The following is a 19,899-nucleotide window of genomic DNA, read 5'->3' on the forward strand; positions in this document are numbered from 1 at the left end:
TTTTTAAAATTGGATTGTCTTTTTTTGTTGTTGTTGAGTTGTAAGAGCTCTTTATATATTCTGGATATCAACCCTTATAAAATATATGATTTGCAAATAGTTTCTGTCATTCTGTGTGGGTTTTTTTCTTACACTCTTGATAATATCTTTTGGCACGCAAAAATTTTACTTTATTTTTCCAGCTCTATTGATGTATGATTGACAGTAAATGTAAGATATTTAAAGTGTACAACATGATGATTTGAAAAATTTAAAATTTTTAAGGCTTTATTTTTTTTAAGTAATCTCTGTGTCCAACGTGGGGCTCAAATCATGACCCTGAGTTAGAGAGATGCATGCTCCACTGGCTGAGGCAGCCAGCTGCCCCCAAAATTTTAATTTTGATAAGGTTTAACTTAGCAATTTTTTTTTTTGTCTCTTGTCCTGGTGTTACATTTAAGGAACCATTGCCTAATCTGAGCTCATGAAGATTTATAGTTATGAATTTTTTTCTAAGAATTTTATAGTTTTACCTCTTACATTTAAAAATCTTCGATCTATTTTGAGTGATTTTCTGTATATGGTGTGAGGTAGGGCTCCACCTTCATGCTTTCACATGTAGCTATCCATCTGTCTCAGCACATTTGTTGAGAAGACTATTCTTTCCCCCATTGAATTGTCCTGGAACCACTGTTGATAATTGTTCATATGTATATGGGTTTATTTCTAGATTCTCAAGTTTATCCCATTGCATTGAATCTATAGATCAATTGGGGAAGTAGCCTTCTTAACAATATGAAATCTTCCAATCCATAAACCAGGAATGTCTTTGTATTTATTCAGTTTTGCTTTAATTTCTTTCAATAATGTTTTCCCCCTCTCTCAGCCCACTCAAACTTTTCTTGCAGCCAAAAACCTGGACTCCCTCCAGGTTACACATAGGACGTGGGTATAAGCCCCTCAGCCTCCCGGCTGGTCCTCTGAATGTGTTCCTGTTCGTCCAAAGAATGACTAAGCACAGTGCTCCCAGTCTGGCCTGCATAGCAGGGGAAGAGGACTGCTCCTCGGGGATCCCCTCAGCACCCTAGGATGCCATGCTGACCTCCAGTGACCCACCTGCTCCGAGGTGCCAGCATGCTGATCCTCAGTGCTGACTTATCTGCCTCCCCCCTGGACGCTGTGAACTAGTTGGAGGCAGTAACCTAGGCTCCGTCAGTTGTGTCTCCAGGGTCTGACTCCAGGGCTCCTGTAAATGTTTGCAGAGCAAAGCAGTTTGCTTGTTCTGGGTCTAGACAGCTATGAATTCCACTGAAGAGAACACCTGGGGATGCTCCTGGACGCTATTGATCTTACAGCATGTCTGTGAGTTAAAATCACTCTCTCGGGAAACCAAGCATTCTGAGTATTATTGGTGATTCCCATCCCTCTTCTCTCACTCCATAGTCTGCTTCAAACTGACGACTCAGGACATTTCGCTCTAACTTGGGTGCTAAAATAGGAGCATTGTTCACTTTATGAGTACCCAGAGGCTCAGAGATGGAACACTTCAAATGCGATAAATAATAATAATAATAATAATAATAATAATAATAATACTCTCTTCTCCTGGGGGCTAAGTCTTTAAATTAAATGTTTGGTTTGGGTGGCGCCTTCCAACGCCTGCGGGCAACATGCAACACCTTCAGATAGGAACTGCAAATAGTGAGAACCATGACTCAGTCACAGGAGAGACTCGGGAGAATGTTAAGAGTGCTGTTTCTGAAATACAGCATCTCACGGGACAGAAAAATCCGAAGTTTCCCCACTAGGGCAGAGACAAGGCCAGTCAGAACAGAAAACACTGGGTACATTGTAAACCACATCCAGAGCCTGAATGAGTGAGAGATTCCGTGGGGAACCACGCTGAGAATCGTCTGAGATTCTGCCCACGCTCTTCACCAGGGAGGCTGTCACGGAGTTAGGCTATCTAGAGAAACCCCACTGGCCAGGTCGCTGACACCCTGTTGGTGTCCAGATACCAGGTGGGTCCAGTATGTTCTCTCTTGACCAACAGAAGAGTCTGGATCCTCACCTTCAGTTGCTGGGGTGATTCTACTCACCCAACGGAAATTCCAAAGTAGGTGCCATTGGCACTGCTCGGTCTGGTCCTACCTTCTGGAAGCATCTTTCTTTCTTAGAGCACACAGAAATCCGAATTGTACAAACTGAACATATTTTGTGTGAATCTGCTCTCAAATGTTTATTGACGGATTGGCTGGGGGTCACCCCACCTTGCCTCTCACCCACAGTGGGTACTGATTTGCTTTTTTTGGATCCTGAGACTCAAATCCTTCCTCCCGAAGGTGGAGTGCTGGATTGAGTGAGCTCCAGGCCTTCAGGCCCTGATGCCCCAGGATCCCTTCCACCCTGACCATGTTTGAGCCACAAGCCGAGCCTTGGGAAACCAGGGGCCCCTCCCCAGTGCCCCTTGGTGAGGGGCAGGCACTGGGGTTCAGTCCCACGGCCTGAACACTCAGGTTTCTCTCAGGAGTGGTAACTCTGAGAAAACCCTAACACAGTTTCCAATGGGATTATCTCTTTAAAAAATAAGAATCATCACACAACAACATTTAAGGTTTAAACACATTCTAAAATACCAGCCCTACCTTCCTCTCTCTTCTTTACCTGTGGGCTCCTCCGTGTTCTTTTAGGCTCAGCTGTTGAATCTTAATTTATCACGAGAACCTCTTCCCCCGACACACTCAAGGTCTTGGTCAGCTTGCTACTGAATGTTCCTCCTGGACTTGCCCTTTCTCTGCACCAGCCACAAGCAGGCTGGGGGGCCTGGCCGGCCTTCCACCACACGGAGCAAAGCCAGCCTGTGCCCAGACCCTTTGGCCAGGTCCCCGTGGAGGCTGGCAGGAGCAAGGCAGCGTTGAGGCTACAAGGCACCTGAGGGTGTGGAAGGACCAGGTGGGGTGGGGAGGAGGGTCTGGCAGCAAGAGCAGGGAGGCCCGTGAGGAGAGGGGTGAGCACTTCCTCCTTGCCAGAGGGGGGTCCTGGGTCAGCACCCGAAAAAGGCCTCCCAATGTGAGGCTGGAGCACAGGCCACCTAACGCTGCTTTGAAACAACACTAGCCAGGGGTGTCAGAGGCTCAGGCTGGCCGGGCCGGCAGGCTTCCTAGGCTAGCTATCCTGGGCCACCGCCTACAGGACAAGTCCTGCTACCCCTTGTGTCCCCCTCACTAGATAGTACGGCCCTGTGGCCATGCTCTAAAATGGAAGAAGTTAGTGAAAAAACCCCAACTGTATCTTCATACATTGTTGCCTTTTGGAATTTCCACCAGCACCAAAATAAAGACCTAAGGATACGCACCTGGTTGCCCCTCCCCAAGAAAGGTCCTCGGACAACGACCCCATATAGCCCTGTCTACGCGCCAAGGGCTTCTCATTGCCATTTCAGTGCCTCGGACAACCAAGGACCCAGGAGCTGGAAATACAGAGACCCAAACATATAAGCCAGAAGAAATAGTCTAAGCAGGGGAAAGAAAAAAAAAATCATTCTTACTAAAATCCTGAAAGAAATATTAATTCCACTCATGAAGGAACCAGTATCGAAATGCTTAATAGGACAAGAAAATGAAGTTAAGGAACTCTCTCCCAGGAAGTAAAGCGAAAAGGTAAGTGAAGGTACAGGAGAAGAGAAACAAGAAAACTGCCGGTCTAGTACAGGAGGCCCAATTACAACAGAATAGAATACATTCCAGAAAGAGAAGCCAAGAGAAGAGGAGAGGAAGTAACCGACAAAACAATTCAAGAAGAAGTTTCCCAAACTAAAAACCTGAGTATCCAGAATGGCACTGGGTTACAGGACAGCGGAGGTAAAGGGACCAAAGACCAAGACTTTCCTGGGAGGGTGGCTTGATTTTATTTCTCTGGAAAGTTGTACAATGTGGAAGAGAGGGCTCCGGCTCCGGTGGGTGAGGCGGCTTTGCCCGCCTGCCACCCAGGCATAGCTCCAGGCCTGTGCTCTGTGGGCCCCCACACTCCTTGAAACCTGCTCCCTTCTTGTCCCCTTGGGAACCACCTGAGATTTTCCCTGGAACCACGTGTCACAGGAGAAGATGTTGGACTGGAGCGGGGTCTAATCAGTGGAGAAGCTTACAGAAGGGAAGTGAGGTCCAGCCTGAGGGCAGGAACTCCATTAGACATCCAGGCCTCCTGGACCTGTCAACACCTGTTGACTCTCTGGGGAGCTGGAGAAAAGAACCAGTCTCTGGAACAGGGGCATCAGGAACAAGGGATCTTTGAAGGCTCCACAGGGTGAAATCATGATGGGTGAGGGAGGGGTGCTTTCAATGCATTTTGGTGGAAAGAACAGATGATACCATGCCATCTCCCCTCCCCAACCTTGGCTTCCTTAAAACCCTTCATCTGTTGTCACACCCATGTGAGAGGCAGTGACAACATGTGTTTCAAAGCAGGTTGGGCAATCCACTCATCCTTACTTTGTGGTTGGGTGTGAAGAGACCAAGGCAAGGATGACAAGGCCGAGGGCCTTTCTCCAAGCGCAGGATTGATCTATGATTCCTGAGTCACAAGCGGGCGAATGGGAGAGGCTTTCAAATCGGGGCGTTGGAGAGAAGCTCGGGTTATGTAATAGAAGCATGGTGAGCTGTTCTTGATATGATTACCACTCTCAGTAATTATTATTATTATTTGACCTACTCAGATAAATCCAATTAAATAGAATTATTTTGCAATCAGTCGTTCCGAGGATGGCAAGGAGCTCTCTCTGCGGAGGCAAGAGCAATCCCTTCGGTTTGTACTGCACGGGGCGGTTAAGAAGGCAGCCCCGCCTGTATGGTCTCTTTCAGGTTTTGATCCACACAACCAACTGTATGAAGAAGACCAGGTATGATTTCCCCCATTTTATGAGCAAGGAGCTATTTTATGGCTCAGAGATACCAAGTGACTTTCCCAAAGTCACACAGCAGGAAAAGGACAGAGCCCAGACCGAGCTGGTCTCCGGGACCCCATTTCAGACGTGCCTCTACCACTCAGGCTGGGCTGCAGAGAGCCTCTTATCAGGTGACACTGCTCTGGGCTGGAGGGTCAGCAAATGCTGGAAAGAGCAGGAACTTTGAATTAAATAAAATACTGTAATGTGGGTCCCTATAATGAAACCGTTGTGTGGTAGTGAGGCATGGCGTGTCCCTGAGCCATGCAGAATCTGAGAGCCTCAATCCTTCCCTGAGCTCTAACCAGGCTGTACTAGGAGAACCCTGGGTGCTGTTTGCCTCTGAAGGAGACATAAAAGTCTTGCCATTGCCATCTCAAAACAAAAATGTGGTTTTCCTCCTGATTATAACAGCATGACAAATTTATTGTAGAAAATCTTGAAAATCCAGAAAACTATGGGGAACAATATAAAAAGCATCCATATTTCTACTAACATTGTGTATTTCCTTCCTGAAAAGTTTCTTGTACAGGTGGTATTTCTTTTTTAAGGAATTGGGATCATGCTGTGTAAGGTTTTGCGTCCTAGGTTTTTCCCCACATTAACTCATTTCACAGTTCTTTCCCCATGACATTGGTCTTTGGAAACAAAATTTTTCCTTGATTTTTGTCTTTGTTAAACCATAGAAATGAATTAAAACAGAAAGAATGAGAAACAGGATATATGCCTGTGTAAATTTCCATACATGAAAGTCTGTTCTTGAAGAGCAAAGTTTGAGCAATGTAAAGAAAAAAAACCACACACACACATGCATACTAATTGAGCCTAAAAAGCATTTGAGAAACATTTAGCATTCTTTCCTACAAAATTCGAAGTAATAGATCATGGAAACTTTAGAGAAAAGACCATTCACCAAGAACCAACAGAGGACAGTTTTCTAAATGGTGAAATTTAGAACAATGTTCCACGAAATCAGGAACTAAACAATGATGATACTACCACTATTATTATTATTATTATTACTATTATTGAATATGGTCTTGGTGATTCCAGCAAATGCAATAAGATAAAAATACTATAAAACTGATTTGAACCTTGGAAAACAAGAAATTAATTTGTCTATTTTTTGTTGATGATATGAGAATGTAGTACTCAGAAACCCCCCAAATTAGCAAAGTGACTAGAATTAAAAGGTATTTGCTAACATAGGTAGATACAAGATATATATACAAATATTGACAGTTTCTATTCTAGCCTTAAATAAATAGAAATGGAAGAAGATATATTCACAACAGCAAATAAAACTATTGAATACTTAGAAATACAATATACAAGAAAGAAAAATATTTTGCATAAAAACAGTAAAATATTATCAAACTACATAAACCAAGACATGAATAAAGGGAAAGCCATATCCTATTCTTAGATGAGAAGACATAATATATATTTAAATTTGCCCGACATATATTTAATTCAATTCCAAATAGACTCCTGACAGAGTTGTGTGTGTGTGTGTGTGTGTGTGTGTGTCCGTGTCTGTGTGTCTGTGTTTTAGGACAGATAATTGGACAAAATGATTATAAAGTTCATTTGGGAAAATAAATTCTTAAGAATACCAACTTTTTGAGGGGCGCCTGGGTGGCTCAGTCGGTTAAGCTTCTGACTCTTGATTTCGGCTCAGGTCGTGGTCTCAGGGTTGAGATTGAGCCCCACATCAGGCTCTTTGCTGGGTGCAGAGCCTGCTTAAGATTCTCTCTCTCCCTCTTCCTCTGCCCCTCCCTTGCCCCGTGTGCACATGTGTGTGCGTGCTTGCTCTCTCGCCAAAAAAAAAGAAAGAAAGAAAGAAAGCAAAAGAAAAGAAAAAAGAAAAAAAAAGGATACCAACTTTTTGAAAAAGAATAATTAGAGAAATTTTCATTTCCGGACCACGAAATACCAAAAAGCCATTCTATTCAAATAAATATGGTATTGGCATATTTATTGGAAGAGAACCTTACCTCTAGAGCAAAATGAGAAAGTGGAAACAGAAAGCAAAAAGCAGTAAGTTTAAAAATATAATACATGAAAAAATGGTCTTTTACTAATGGGAAAAGATAAATTGGTCTTCAATCTTAGAACCTTACAATGACCAATTTCAGATAAAGACTTAAATATAAAAAGAAAAACAATAAAAATGTCAGAAGAAAGATGTTATTTCTTTTCTTTTAGGAAGCTACCTAATAATTTACCAATAAGATAACCTTTTCTTAGATGGGGCACCTGGGTGGCTCAGTCAGTTGGGCGTCTGTCTTCAGCTTGGGTCATGGTCCTGGGATCCAGCCCCACATCGGGCTCCCCGTTCAGTGGAGAGCCTGCTTCTCCCTCTCCCTCTGCTAGTCCCCCTGCTTATGCTTTCTCTCTCTCTCTGTCAAATAAATAAATAAATAAAATCTTTAAAGAAAAAGGAAAAAGAAAACCTTTCCTAGAAACTCAGAAGCTATTTAAAGGAAAAAAGGTAGGCTTGTTTGTTAATATTAAACCACTTAAAATTGTTTATGGCAGAAGAGACCTTAAACAAGTTGTCAATTATATATATTTGCAATTCAGTATCTATTACATAGAAATTGATGAGAGACAATCACCCAGTAAAAAAATGGATCAAAAATATGGAGAAGCAATTTATAGAAGAGCAAATCCAAGTGACTAACAAATTTTTTAAAGATTCTAAAAACGCCAATAGTATAGGAAATGCAATTTATATTAACTGAGATAATTCTTCAAAATGATAAAACTAGCAAAATCTAAAAACAGCAATAATGCCTTTCACTCTTGGGGTATGGGAAAACCAGTACTCAGTTACTGGTTACAGCTTAATTGAGAGGCAATCTGGTAACACCTATTAAAATAATACACATTTATTCTTCAGCCCAACAATAATCCCATGCCTGGGAATCTAGTGCATAGAAATAAAAGCATCAGTATGTAAGGCTTTATATTCAAGAATTGCAGCCCTGGAAAACTGCGGGAACAAAGTGAATACACACCTGTCGATGAGGGAGGTTGAATAAAGCATAGCAATTCTCACCCTAGGATAGAATATAACCATTAATAAGGATAAATTAGGGCTAATAACTGTTGACATCTTTGAGAAAATGGAGATGCAAAAACCTGTATAAAGTATGACCTTGTTTTTGCAAGCAATAGGATTAACACCCTCTCTGTGCTCGTATATTGTTATATGAGTAAGGAGAATATATATTAGGCTGTTAGCGTAGACCTCCTGGAGAGTTGTTACAGGTAGAGTTGGAAGGGGCATGGAGGGCTGGCAGAAAAAAGGAAAAGGAAAAAAATAAGCACCCCAAAAGAAAAACAAATCAGAGGGTGGAGATGGTGTGTTCTGTACCTTTTCCCTTGGCCCGGACCCAAGGGAAGTCCAGTGAGATTTGCCATATCTCGATATAAAGACCCAGCATGGAGGCTTTTCCTCTAATATTTAGCAAGTGGAAAGTGGGAGACGTAAGCTTATCAGCTTGTGCTTAATATGACTCAGAGCTGGTCAGTATATTCCTATTGTAGATTCTTTAGCAATAAAGCAGTAATGGAAAATCTCACCTTGTCCCTCCCTCACGGGTGATGAAACGCAGTATTTGCCCCATCCCAAACCCCTTCTTGAACAACTTTGTTCCTCACAATGCCTGCTGCCCACGAGGACCGCCTGATTTGGGTAGCTTATCCATGGACCCCTGAGCCAGGCCAGTTGGAATCAGGGTGAAAGGGGGAGCTGAGAGGACACCAGACCAGTCATTTTGTGACTGCAAGCTTTAGCAGTGAGAGGTCATATTGAGCTGGGGTTGGGGTCACCATTTGGGGCTGAGGACGTAGGATTGCCAAGAGTGATGGCACCTGATTCCAGCCCCTGTGGGTTCTGGAAGAGCAAGGGCCCTGTGCCTCTGTTGTCTCCTTCCTCAAGGAGTATCGGTTCGGAGCAGATTCCTCCTGGTGCTGAACTCAGCACCAGCCTGTGTCCCACGCTTTCCCTGGAATGCGACATTCATGGATATGGGCTGCCAGGTTCTAGCTCAGCTTGGTGTTTTATGGGCTCTGAACCCCAGTCGGTGCTTCATCTCACTTTCTCATTTGTTAGCTGGTGATCGTGACACAGCCCTCAGCGGGATCTGTGGAGGGAAGGAATCTCGGGTACTCAGCACAGGGTCTGGCACTTAGCAAGTACTCTGTGAACATTGTAGGTATCAGAAACCAAGTCAGTGCTCATCCGTTGACCAAACAAAGTGATGAATTGGTTTCCATGACACTGCACATTTGTGTTTCTCTCTCTTTCTCTGCTCTCCGATAACCTTCACAGGAACTAGTAGACTTTAGGTCCCTTTATGCTACTAAAGGGTATCATGATTTGTCACAGGCGAATTTGTGGGTCATGTAGCAATTACACTGCTAGGTATTTACCCCAAAGCTACAAATGTAGCGATCCAAAAGGGCACCTGCACCCCAATGTTTATAGCAGCAATGTCCACAATAGCCAAACTGTGGGAAGAGCCCAGATGTCCATCGACAGAGGAATGGATAAAGAAGATGTGGTGTATATATACGATGGAATACTACAGAACCATCAAAAAATGAAATCTTGCCATTTGCAATGACTTGGATGGAACTAGAGGATATCATGCTAAGTAAAATAAGTCAGTCAGAGAAAGACAGTTATCATATGATTTCACTCACATGTGGACTTTAAGAAACAAAACAGAGGAGCACAGGGGAAGGGATGGAAAAATAAAACAAGATGAAATCAGAGAGGGAGACAAACCATAAGAGACTCTTACTCATAGGAAACAAACAGAGTTGCTGGAGGGGAGGGGAGATGGGGTAACTGGGGGATGGGCATTAAGGAGGGCGCGTTATGTGATGAGCGCTGGGTGTTACATACAACTGATGAATCACTGAACTTTGCCTCTGAAACTAATAATACACTCTATGTTAATTGAATTTAAATAAAATTAAATTAAATTTAAAAAAATTGTGGATCATTTCACCATCTTGAAACTGCTGATAAATATTTTCAAGTGAGCGCGTCTACTATGCTAATTGAGTGGGGTTACAGGCTCCAGAACCACTTAATAATGGTTGTTGTTCTTCAAAAATTCAAATATCAACTTTAATCAAGAGGTGGCTTAAACTCTGTATGAAGGAGTTTATGTGACCATCACTGTTAGCTCTAAATCCAACTCGCATCTAACCAGAGAAATTTCTACTATCTTGAAGAGAAGAGAATTTCCATTTGTCTATTCACCAAAAAATGTAGTGTTTTTTTTTTTAATGGAAACTTCCAGGAGGATATTCCACAGGCACAAAGTTTATGACCTTTACACAGTGGCAACACTTCCCTTTCATCTCTCCTCTCTGATTTCCCACCTCTTCATTTTCGCGCCATTACGGAGTGGCAAGGTCAGACCGGGGTCAATGGCCGTCATGAGAAAGGAGAGCAAAACACTCCTCATCTCTTGGTAACAGGAAGACACAGGCAAACACATTATGGTTTCTGGTGGGGTTGATGTGTGGGGCACACACCCACACACTGCTGTGTGGACTTGTTCCCGCGAAATGAGTCTTTCATGGTGGAAGGGAATATTAATTTATTTGATTGGATGCCTGTCAGCATTGTTCTAGAGGGAAAATGCCAGAACCACACCAGCAGACATAGTCATGACAAAGCATCAGCTGAAAAGCTTTCCTTGATTTACTTTAGCATTTCTTCACCATGACTTCTTGCCCCTGGGCCTGCATACACCAACTGAATTCATTCCATCCTTCATTCCATACCTATCTGAGGATACACAAAGAACCTAGAGTCCCATCTCAAGGGGCTCCCACTTGGGGGGCAGAGGAGGAATACAAACAAAGGACCAGTTCCCTGGTAGAGAGAAACTCTGGGAGCCTGGGCAGTTTGGTGGATAGGCAGGCCACTGGTTCAACTCGGGACAGAGGCGGCTTCCTCAGGTGAGCTGACACTGCCGTTGGGTCTGGAAGCATGAGTAGACCTCACCAGGAAAAGAACCAGCAGGTACAAGTGTTCAGAAGAGGGGAAAGAGACTCCTCCAGCAGCGGGGTGGGCCAGCCGCACGTAGACACACAAAAGCACCATCGTCGTTTGCTGGGCTGTGTATCTTGCCCACTGGACTGTGAACGTTAGCTCACAGATGGCATTTCCTTCCTTTGTGGGAGCCCCAGTACCCCACAATGGGCTTGATACAGGTGGGGCTACTCATTGAATAGAGAGTGATTCAAACAAAGGCCATCACCCAGCTAGCCCTGCGGTGGGCTCCATCTTGTCCTGGCCCAACAGGGACTTGGCATCCTCCCTCCTTTGGCAGAGCCTGAGACTTGGGATTCTGATCTGAGAGCTTCCTGGATTCGTCAAAACCCCAAGATTCTTCCTCTCTCTGTACCCATTTATAGAAACAACAGTGAAAAATACAATATTTTAAACCTGACTCTGGAACACTAATGCCATCTCCAAAACTGGGATTTTTTTTTTCTCCTCCCTTTTGGTCTATCAATTAATGTCAAAGAAAGGCATATGGGTAGATCATACCCTTTGGAAAAAAAATTCACTCTTTGATCAAAGAAGAATGTTTGGTAAACTTGCCCAGAGTTAAACTAATTGGTTTGGGAGCTGATAGAATCTTCCTGAGGTGCTCTGTTGCTAAATTAGTATTGGTCAAGATGTTTGAAGTTCAGAGAGAGCGGATTCTCAGAGGAGAAGTCCATTTGCATAATTGGCATCACGTGGTGCTCGCCAACACCGGCTTCCAGCATCCAACCCTCATGCCGAGATGAAAGAGACACGTCCTCTGTACCTGACGGGGCTCCGCTGCCAGTGGAGATGCTCTGGAAACTTTGAAGAGCAAGTGGCTTCCCTGCCCCTGAAAACCAAGTGTTCTGGAACACTAATGAGCGCAAAGGGACACAGCGGGGTCTGGACCACAGCGGGTTTCTCAACCCTAGCGGTGCTGTTGACTTTAGGGGCCCAATCACTCTTTGTCCTGGGGGCTGCTAGGTGCTTTGTGACACAGGTGGTCACATCCCTGGCTGCTCCCCCAGAGACAGGGGGACACCGCCCCATTGTGACAACCAGGTGTCTCCAGACATGGCTGAATGTCCCCTGCGAGGCCCAATCACCCCCTGTTGAGAACTCCTGGGCTGGACTCATAGAGTCTACTCTGGGCTCTAAACAAAATTCAGTACCTGTAGCCTCAACTCGGAGAATTCCTTGGTCAGCGAGCGTTCCCTCCGCTAGCTGGTTGCCATCCTCTTCCATGCCTGTAGTGTTTAGACAGAGATCGACATTATAGGGGCGCCTGGGTGGCTCAGTCGGTGAAGCGTCTGCCTTCAGCTCAGGTCATGATCTCAGGGTCCTGGGATGGAGCCCCACATCGGGCTCCCTGCTCAGTGGAGCGCCTGCTTCTCCCTCTCCGTCTGCCCACCACTCCCTGCTTGCTACTAAGTCCTCTCTCGGCTTAACACATTCACAGTCCATCTTATACATTTAGAAAGAGCCAGGAGGCTCTGCTCTCTGGGACAGGCGGGGCTCAGGGGAGGAGCACGGGCCCTGGGCTCAGTGGGGCCACGCTCAGTCTCTGGCAGCTCATGGCCTGGCTGGGGCCGGGGCTGGGTCACTGAGCACCCTCACACTCCCCCCCCACCGCCCCTGAGAAATCGGAGTCGAGAATCCCTACTTCACAAGGTCTCGGCAAGGAGGAAGTGGGGAGACAGATGGAAAAGTTCCTGGCAAGAGCAGGTTCACGACATCGTAAATGATCCCGTCTGGTTCCGTCATCATGACGAGCCCACGCTGCAGAAGACAGAGAACAGAGTGTGACAACAATGTTGTTCACGGAGAGTCAACGAGGCAGCTCTCTGCCGGAATGTGCTGGGCTGGTTTCACTCAGACGTGGCTCTGTGCACCGTTAAAGCAGGCCTGAGCTCAGTGAAAGTCTACCGGCTGAGCACCCATGGGTTCTAGAACCATGAGATGTCAGTGCCGAGGGGACAGTTCATGGTCATCTCCTTCAGGGGTTCCAGGCTGATGGTTTTCTTTAAGAAAGAAACTTCTAATTCTTCCAAACTAAGCCATGGGTTCCCCTGGGGACTACACAACTCGCAAAGACAACACCGAAGAGCTAGGGGCAGGTGGGGAGCAGAGTGGGGTCAAATCCTCTGGAGTCTCCCCAGGGGACCTTCGGGGTCAGAGACACATGAGTCCAGAAGCACCTACCTCACGGTCTTAGCTTTGGCGTGCAGTTCACTTCCCCTTTCTCTTACCCTGAGAACCTTGGTTCTCAACAACATCACCAAGGGTCCTGCTATACGTGCTCACATATGCTATTGTTCTCGAATAACAGTGCCTACCTTACCACTCGAGGACGGCCACCAAATGCAGTCTAGACCCCTGGCGGGTCCTGAGGGTGATTGTTAGGGCCGGCATAGCAGTGTCAATGGAAATCACTTTTCCCTGGACTTTTATGTCACCAAGTTGATAGACAAATGTTTACTTAATTAGTGTGTTTTATTTGTTATGGATTGTTCTGTTGTTCTTTTTTACTTACCATTGTTTTTTAATTTTATAAGTATGTGCAGTTTCCAAAGTTAGCACAGGAAAGCAAGACACATCTGGAGAGGTCTGGCTTCCACGCCCGTGTCCCTTCTGGCCCTGCCCTCACCCTCCGCTGACAGGCTACCCTTTAAAATGAGGGCATCTGGGTGGCTCAGTTAGTTGAGCAGCTGCCTTTGGCGCAGGTCATGATCCCAGGTCCCGGGATCGAGCCCCACATGGGGCTCCCTGCTCAGCGGGGAGTCTGCTTCTCCCTCTCCGTCTGCCCCTCGCCCTCACTCAGGCTCGATCTCTCTCTCTCAAATAAATATATAAAATCTTTTTTTTTTTTTAAAGATTATTTATTTATTTATTCAACAGAGATAGAGACAGCCAGTGAGAGAAGGAACACAAGCAGGGGGAGTGGGAGAGGAAGAAAGCAGGCTCATAGCAGAGGAGCCTGATGTGGGGCTCGATCCCATAACACCGGGATCACGCCCTGNTGGGGCTCGCCCATAACGCCGGGATCACGCCCTGAGCCGAAGGCAGACGCTTAACCGCTGTGCCACCCAGGCGCCCCAATATATAAAATCTTTAAAAAAATAAATTAAAAAATAAATTTTTCAAAATAATGAAATGAGTTGTTCACTTTTTATTGATTCTTTGTGAAAAATAAGCGAATATATCTTTCGAGTCTGTATATTGAATGTATCATATTGTGTATATATATGTTTTCTATCAAGTATACACATATAAATATTTTTATACATACATTTTTTAAATTAGCACACTGCATAGGCACCACGCTTCTGTTTCTCAATACATCCTGAAGAGCTCTTCCTTAGCAGAATGTGAAAGGTTTTTTCATTCCTAAAATCAGCACCTCCAACCCTTTCGTTCTGACAGGGAAGGACACTGAGATGCAGGGACTCCTGTCTGTCTGCTCAGCCCAGCACGTGCAGGAGACCACAGGTCCAGCCCAGAACTCCACCCATTCATCACAGATGGACCGAGTGTCCAGGGCCCACTGAGATGAGAGGGCTTCCCAAGGCGACAAGCTGGGTCGCATGTGTGCAGCCCTCCGCCGTAATTCAGGCAGAGGGCCAGAGCCCTCGGGGGACCTCATCCAGACCTCATCCAGACCACAGGCCCCAGAATGGGGGCTAGAAAAGGCTTTGGCTACCCTCAGCCCCCTGCACCTCCCCCTGCACGGACAAGCAGCCCAAGGCCGGGCAAGGTCAGTGCACAGTGGTGGCTCTCACCCCAGCCTCCCTATGCTGTGGGGCCTCAGGTGAGTCACCTGACAGCGCTGAGCTTCAGTGCCCTCGTCTGTCAAATAGGGATGGCCCCCGCAGGTTCCACTGCAGGATGGGGCGAGGTGGCTGAGAACAGGGGTGAGCATTTCCCGCACTCATGGCCAGGCATGCTACGAACAGCAGCACGACATCTTCCAACATGGCCTTTCGGAGGAAGCCACCCAGAGGTGGGACACCAGCCCATGGAAAGCCGGTGTGAGGGGCAGAGGGGAGCGGATGTGGGTCAGGGAGCAGAGTGACCTCCCCGACCTGCTTCCTCCTCAGGAACCATCAGGAACAGGGCCTGTGTCGGCCCAGGGCTAGGTGTGCGTCTGGATTCAGTTCAGGGAATGAACAGAGAGCCTTCAACAGAGGAGGTGAGAGAAAGGTGACAAGGTCCTGACAAGGTCCCAGAAGCCTTGGGCGATTTCTCCAAATGCAGACCCGAAAGTACCAGAGCCCCAAAGCCGGCCTCCAGCCCCTCTCTCTGTTGATAGATCATTCCCCGTGGTGCTCGCAGCCCCTAGGTGGCTTTGCCAGCCATAATTTCTATTCTAATGACCACCCTGGCCTCTCCACAACCCTGGGGGACAGGCACGGGAGCTGTTGTTATTCCAGCTTTGCAGATGGGGAAAGCAAGGTCCAGGAGGTCCCCAAAATGATAGAGTCTGTGAGAAGTGCAACAAAGGGACCCTGACCTTCCCTATCCAGGAAGAGCATGTCCCCTACTTTGGTACCTTAGGAAAGTCCCCAGGCCTTTCCCCAGTCCCAGCTTCCTTATCTGTAAATTAGACTCTCTCAAAAGTCCCCTCAACTGCTTAGTTAACTCCTCAAATTCCAAGAATCAGGGAGAAGGATTTCTTTTGTCTGGCTCCTCTGTGCCAACCCTCCCTTGGGGGTCTGAGCCGGCAGAGACCGGGCCGAGTCCGGGTGCCCATATTTGGTGGGATCGCAGCCCCATTGGCCTGATCTCCAGGTATTGGACCCTCCCTGGCTCTTAGTCACCTGCCCAGGAATGCAGGCATTGTGGGAGATGACAGAGTGTCTCCGCATTTCTGGCTGCCAGGTGCTCTCCAAGCCCGCACTTCCTGCTCAAATCCACGCCAGAAGCCAGCTGCGTGCGCTCTGGAGATCGAGACAGGGATCTCCTGTCTGTCTCATGATGTCTCAGATTTTATCTTACCCTCTTTTTTTCCGAAGGAAATTATTTCTCGAAGGTAAAATTAAGATGCTAACGCTTGACCTCATAGATTCCTTGGAGGGAACTGATGAAGTGAGAATTTTTTAAAAGCACATTTAGCAAGGAGCTGGCCCAGACCCGGGCGTGGCGGGGCCTCGCAGGACCGGGCACCTCCATGTGGACACTTCCCCAGGCGCTGACCCGCTGGGCGGTCACTGTTATGGGGAAGGAGGTCCCTGTTTTCCAGATAAGGAAATGCCTAGGGAAGTGGAAATGCTCCCAAAGTCACAGAAAATGAGTGGTTAAAGCTGAAATTTGAAGAAAGGGAAGTAATCGGCCCTTCCCCGTTTGGTGCCCAGAGGGGGCAGCTTGGGTGGGCTCTGACCCTGATTGCTGCTTTCAGGATTGCCTCTCCATACCCCCGCCTTGTCCTTTCTCTGACAGCTCCCCCCATCCCGTCCAGCAGAGACCTCTCCCCAGACATTCAGGATCCTGGAATGAGCAAAGCGGATACGCCCTTTTCTTTTCTATGGATGCCCATTCATTTTATAATTTTCAAGTCTCAATGTATTATTTTTTAATTTGCCAGAGAAGCTGTGAAATTCTATGACTATTCTTTCTATGACTCTTCTGCCTACCTTGCATTCTCTCATTTCTCGGTGCATCTAATCTACAAAAGAATAAGACTTTCTTTTTCAGGATTGGGTGTTTTACAAGCGCTGACTAATATAACCAGGGACTTAGCTTTCACCCCCAAATCTCACAGCGAATGGGGGCCGCGCTAGAATCGATCTAGGTCTCCTCAGACCCCAAACCCGTGGCGATCCCACTCTGCCTCCACTTCCCCGAAGAGAGAACCAGCCCGAGGGCCTGGGTTTGCCTGCCCACCTGCTCCAGGCCTCCCCAGCCTGGGCCTTAATTGCACACGTGGCAATTCTTCAAGTTGAGATGAAAGAACCAGCAATATAGAACTTTTCCACACACAGGCCTCTCATCTGAAAGCCCTATCTATCTATTTATCATCTATTAATGTTTTTAAAAGAAGGTAATTGACTCTCCCAACACAGCTCAGAGGCAGGAGACGGTCTTTCCCTTTTTTTCTCATGAAGAGAGAAGCCTACAGGTGCGGGCTGGGCGGCTTTCTCCCTGGCTGGGCTTTTGAACATGAGCTAGAAGGCAGGATGGCGACAGCTCTGTTTTCCCATCAGAGAACCTGACCCCCACCTGTCTCCATTTCCCTTTGTGGTTATGTCTCAGATCTGCTTAAAGACCACCTGCCAAGCGAATCAGCACGTCACCAAGTCCTCCTCCCAGCTCTGGCATCAAGAGCAGTGACCAAGGCCAGGAGAGGATTCTAGGCTTTGTCCTGGAGTCCTCTCCTGGGGGGATGGTGTTCGTCTCGTGGGGTTGTCATATGGGTTCCAGGAGATAACCCATAGAGAATCCCCAACCCAAGGCCCGGCACACGTATTTAGAGACACTGCTGTGATTTGCTGGCCTCTGACTGAAATCTGTAATTATCATGCTGCATTGATGATTGGCAGGGAGCAAACACTGTATAATTTTTAAAAATTATATAAATTATCTTCTAGACTTTTTTTTAAACTTTCTATGACTATATCTGCCTTTGTTTCTGCTTGTATGGAAATTAAAATTTTGCCTTTTCCTGCAAAATTATCTTTTATAGCCTACTAGATTATGATAATAATACTTTGTACTTTTGTCGGGCCTTTTATCCAGGAATCTCAAAGCACTTCATAAACTTTAATTAATTCTTGCAGCAAGCCCCGTGAGGTAGGTAAGCATTATTAACCCCATTTTACAGATAAGGAGAGTGAGACATTGAGAAGTTAAGTAATGCCGAAGGCCCCAAAGCATTTAGTAGCTGAGTCTGAACAAGACCGCAAAACGCCTGTCTCAGGCCTTACTTGGCCCGCTGGGGCTGCCCCGCTGGTCTCCCCGGGGGCTCCCGGGCATGATTGATGGGGAGGCCTCAATTGATTGCAGCGCCCATGTTAAATACATGTTGTTGGGCTTACAGGCGTTATGGGGAATTAATGAGGCTGACTCACGTTTTGCCCCCAGGTACTGGCCTATCTTCAGGTGAGCTGGGCAAAGCCTGCAGACCCACTTCTCAGATCCGAACACTCCCCTGCTACAAAGCTGTCTCCACCAGCAGACTCCCATTTCCCTCCTATCTGGTCTCAGCTAAGCATCTGCTGCGGGCCAGGCACTGGGATAGAGGCTACTTTATCTGTGTCCCCTCCTCTAAATTAATTCTTTGGGCACTCCGAGGAGTGATATCGTGATCCCTCCTTTGCAGATGAGGATGCCGGAGGCTCGGAAAGTGGACTGGTACATCCAAGGTCACACAGTAGGACCAGAATGCCAACCAGGTTCTGGCTCAAAGAGGGGTGATCTTGTCCCTCGGCCAGCTGACAACTGGCGTCGGGCTGTGTCACAGGGAAAGCTGTGGCTTTTCCAAGGGGCAACAGCAGGTGAGTAAAGAGTTTCTATTGTCATTGTAAGCCAGGTCAAATTCCATAGCTTCTCTTTTTGGACTCATGAACAGGGAACTCTCCTAGGAAGGTGTCGCCGCCATATGCAAGACTTCAGGAAGGGACATGGTTCCTCCAGAGACCTTTTCCAAAGGGTGCTAGCAGAAGGCTCTTATTACCTGCCCACACCACCCCATCTTCCTTACTCAATGGCCTCTCGCCACGGGCAGCAAAACTCCTTCCCTGGGGCTTGAGACTCTGGGATGGCTCAGGAAACTTCACTTTCCTCCAGCATTACTGGTGAAGTTGGACAAGCCTGGATTTGAATTCCGGTTCTGTACTCACTTATGGTTAATCTTGGGCAAGTCCCAACCTCTGCACACCTCAGTCTCCTCATCAGTAGAGGGATTGGTTGCCAGGATTAAATGAGTTGATGAGCACAGAAGCCCACGGCACAGGGTCTGGCATACAGTAGGTGCTCATTAATGTCCCCTCTGCCCTCGTCTTCTTGCCCGGTCATTGCCTACATGCTACCATTGTAGAGTTGAATGACTCACACCGGTGCTACCCAGTTCTTTTCCTCGTCGGCTTTGCCAACATCTTGGCTCAGACTCTGAGGCCCTGGCATACGTCACCCAGGTCATTGCCACACCCACCGGCGGTCACAGGAACCCTCCCGGCAGTCCCCTGTGACCACTGGCAGGGCCAGGGGACTGGCTGGGGGTCACCCGGCCCTACCTCTCACTCACGGTGGATGCTGCTCTTGCCTCTTTCAGATCCTGAGACTCAAATCCTTCCTCCCGAAGGTGGAGTGCTGGATTGAGTGAGCTCCAGGCCTTCGGGCCCTGATGCCCCAGGATCCCTTCCGCCCTGACCACGTTTGAGCCACAAGCCGAGCCTTGGGAAACCAGGAGCCCCTCCCCAGTGCCCCTTGGTGTGGGGCAGGCACTGGGGTTCAGTCCCACGGCCTGAACTCTCAGGTTTCTCTCAGGGGTGGTAACTCTGAGAAAACCCTAACACAGTTTCCAATGGGATTATCTCTTTAAAAAGTAAAAATCATCACACAACAACATTTAAGGTTTAAACACATTCTAAAATATCAGCCCTACCTTTCTTTCTCTTCTTTACCTGTGGGCTCCTCTGTGTTCTTTTAGGCTCAACTGTTGAATCTTAATTTTTCACTAGAAACTCTTCCCCCGACACACTCAAGGTCTTGGTCAGCTTGCTACTGAAAGTTCCTCCTTGGGCTTGCCCTTTCTCTGCACCAGCCACAAGCAGGCTGGGGGGCCTGGCCGGCCTTCCACCATACGGAGCAAAGCCAGCCTGTGCCCAGACCCTTTGGCCGGGTCCCTGTGGAGGCTGGCAGGGGCAAGGCAGCGTTGAGGCTACAAGGCACCTTGAGGGGGTGGAAGGACCAGGTGGGG

Source organism: Ailuropoda melanoleuca, chromosome 4, assembly GCF_002007445.2.
Source record: "Ailuropoda melanoleuca isolate Jingjing chromosome 4, ASM200744v2, whole genome shotgun sequence".
NCBI classification, from domain to species: domain Eukaryota; kingdom Metazoa; phylum Chordata; class Mammalia; order Carnivora; family Ursidae; genus Ailuropoda; species Ailuropoda melanoleuca.